At 43.1% G+C, this 3542-nt stretch overlaps 1 long non-coding RNA gene across 1 annotated transcript; it reads left to right on the forward strand.

The window, feature by feature from the left end:
• The first annotated feature begins 385 nt into the window (after positions 1–385).
• On the forward strand, positions 386–2810 carry LOC138925376 (uncharacterized). Its single transcript, XR_011441441.1, has 3 exons — positions 386–633; positions 1455–1506; positions 2225–2810. It is a non-coding gene; the product is annotated as an uncharacterized lncRNA (long non-coding RNA).
• Positions 2811–3542: the final 732 nt, after the last annotated feature.

Here is a 3542-nt window from a genome sequence, read left to right on the forward strand (position 1 = left end):
TCCCAAATATTCCATGCTTTAAAAAATAACAGAAGAAAACATTTTCTAGTTGACCAAGAGGCTTAGTTGGAGTGGGAAAGGATCTGTACATAATAGAGAAACAAAACAAGAAGAAGGAGCAGGAGGAGGGGGAGAAAGAAGAAAAGAAAACAAAACCTCTGCATAAAGTTTAAACGGTAGAAAAAGACATTTTAGGCCCATTAATATTGCCTGTCGTGGACTGAATTGTGTCCCCTCAAAAGGTGAGTGTTAAAGCTTCGACTCCCCGATGTGACTATATATTTGGAGACAGGGTCTTTAAGGAGGTAATTACAGTTAATGAGGTCATAAGGGTGGGGCCCTGATCTGACAGGACTGGCGTCCTTACAGGAGCGTGTGCACAGGGGAAAGGCCACATGAGGACACGGTGAGAAGGCGGCATCTGCAAGGCAGGAAGAGATGCCTCCCAGAAACCAACCGTGCTGGCACCTTGATCTTGGACTTACAGCCTCCAGGACTGTGAGAAAATAAGCTTTTGTGGTTTAAGCCACCCAGTCCCTGATATTTCATTATGGCAGCCTGAGCAGACTGACATTGCCTGACCAAGATCACCCTCCTGAAGACAGAATGGATTGATATTTGTTTGGACTCAAGGTATCATTATTTTGGCTGTTACAAAGATATAACTGCAGTATTGTAATTTATTGTGCAGCTATTGGTCTGTCACTTTCAGCAACTGCTTTCTACTTGATAACATTTGTGAGATGAATGAAGCAAAATTACTTGTTAATTTTTATAACTGTTTAGATGCTAGTTGGGTGCAGTCTCCAAATATTTCCTAATGCATTTAGGGTTTTCATATGGAGGAAACTGCCTAACTCCTGATGAAAGGTGAGACTGAAACTGAAACCCACAGTTCACCAACGTAATGAAGTTATCGGAGTAGAAGGATGGTGGGAATCTTAAATAGTTGTCGTTTGACTTCTTTAGCTAATAAACATTCTTTCAGTAAATTAGAGCAGTTAGGGTGGGAAGTCTCTTCCCCTAATATAAGCTTCTCAATGAGATGTTAAGATCAAAGCTACCTTCTCTCTTTTCCCTTTAATGAAGAAGAAAAGACCATAGGAGGTAAAATTCAAAGTGCTGAAATTGACATATAAGAGAAGTGGACAATGTGAACATAATGTGCTCCTCCTCTAGCCAGGAATCACAGTCCACGTTCAGGATTAACGATGGGAGGTGGCTGTCCGAGGAATGCGTTGCTAGCTTACATTTGGTGCATGCGCCTCTCAGTGTTTTGTATTTCACAGCATTCTGCATCTAATATCCACGGCTCTGAAAGGCTGCACAAATATTTCATTAAAGTTATTTTATGGTACGGTTGAAATTCTATGGGGGATTTATAGAGCTGGAGGTCTTGGATTCATTCTCTCCAAATTATGTTTTGTTCCTTTCTTGATTTGAAATGTGTCCAGGAAGCCACATTGCTGGAGAAAAGCACTTAAAGCATAGAAATGAATACGTTTGGTAAGTATAACATTTCACTACCCTCCGCTTCTTGCATTGAAAATTTTAAGACACCGGAACTTAGTTGTTTCAAAAGTATAAGCCTTTTTGGCGCTGCATGATGGAGTGAAGTGAGCTTTCTGAAAATCAGAAAGTTTTCGTTTTAATTCCATTTCTACCTCTAACGACCTATGTGTGATGGTTAGTTTTATACATCAACACAGACGGGCCATGGTACCTAAATATGTGGTCAAACATTATTCTGGATGTTTCTATGGGAGTGTTTTTTTTTTTTTTTTTTTTAAAGATTGGCCCTGAACTAACATCTGTTGCCAATCTTCTTTTTTTTTCCTTCTCCCCAAAGCCCCCCAGTACATAGTTGTAGATTCTAGTTGTTAGTGCCTCTGGTTGTGCTATGTGGGATGCCGCCTCAGCACGGCCTGATGAGTGGTGCCGTGTCTGCACCAGGGATCCGAACCTGTGAAACCCTGGGCTGCTGAAGCGGAGTGCACGAACTTAACCACTCAACCACCGGGCTGGCCCCTCTATGAGAGTGCTTTGAATGAGATTAACATTTTTTTTTCACTTTTTAGTTTATTTTTTTTGAGGAAAATTAGCCCTGAGCTAACATCTGCTGCCAGTCCTCCTCTTTTTGCTGAGGAAGACTGGCCCTGAGCTAACATCTGTGCTCTTCCTCTACTTTATATGTGGGATGCCTACCACAACATGGCTTGCCAAGAGGTGCCACGTCCGCAACCAGGATCCAAACTGGCGAACCCCGGGCAGCCGAAGCAGAATGTGTGAACTTAACCACTGCACCACTGGCCTCGCCCCAAGATTAACATTTAAATCAGTGGACTTTGAGTAAAGCAGATTGCCTGTCATAATGCGGGTGGGCCTCATCCAATCAGCTGATGACCTGAATTGAACAAAAACCTCCCTCGGGCAAGAGGGGATTCTGCCAGCAGATGACCTTCGGGCCTGAACTGCAGCATTGTCTCTTCTCTGGGTCTCCACCCTGCAGATTTTGGACTTGCCAGCCTCCATAATCACACCAGCCAATTTCTTAAAATAAATCTCGTCTCTCCATATACACATCCTATTGGTTGTTTCTCTGGAGGATCCTGACTAATACACTCTGTAATCCTGGTCTCATCCTTTCTCCTCTCTCAGGCTCAAATGTGCAATCTGTAAAGAGGGGAAGTGGCACGACGTAACCTGTAAGGTCTTCTACAGAGAAAAATTGTGTGATTAAAAAACATGCTAATTTTGAAATGTAAAATTTTTATACAGAGTAATAAAAGTAAATTGTAGAGAGACATTAGACACAAATATGAAAACACCTCCTGATTTCTTGGGATTTTGATTAAGATTTAGAGGCAGTTTGGTGAGTCTCTGCATTGGGGAAATATACATATCTCAGCCTAGTTCATCAAACACAGGATATTCTGGCTGGATTCTGCTGCTAAGTCTCTCTCCCCACTCACAGCGCTACTCTCCTCCCCACCCACCGCCCGCTGCAGGCATTCTCCTCCTTGCTGTGGGCAGTGGCACCTTCCAGGTACAGACACAGATCTCCCAAGTCCTGAGCCAGGCACGACCCAGGCAGGTAGAGCATCAGTTGACTCGGACCCCAGCTGGTGTCCAGAGATGAGAGGCCGGGCATCGCCAGCCATTCCATCACCACTGCTATTTGCCTATTGCGTGATTATTTCTTTGATTCTTGATCATTCTCCCTGGCAGCAAAACTAACACAGGGTTATTGTACAATAGTACTAAAAAGAAAATAAAAGTGACCCCTTGTAGCACCTAGAGATAATCACTATTCACCTTTTGATGTATTTTAATTTTCTCTAAGCCAGTAAAAATACAATTTAGCCTTCCTTGCCCTCCCTCTCGAGGATCATCTTGTTCTAATGCACTTGGAGGAAGATTTCTTCCTGGATTTCCAGTCCTGGGTCAGTTGGGTCATCACGTATGGGTGTGCAGGTTGTGCACTGCAGAATCTAGGAGGCAACTCATCCTTTCATTGTTGATCCTTTAAGTCTCTAGTGACC

This window comes from Equus caballus, chromosome 8, assembly GCF_041296265.1.
Source record: "Equus caballus isolate H_3958 breed thoroughbred chromosome 8, TB-T2T, whole genome shotgun sequence".
Lineage (NCBI taxonomy): Eukaryota > Metazoa > Chordata > Mammalia > Perissodactyla > Equidae > Equus > Equus caballus.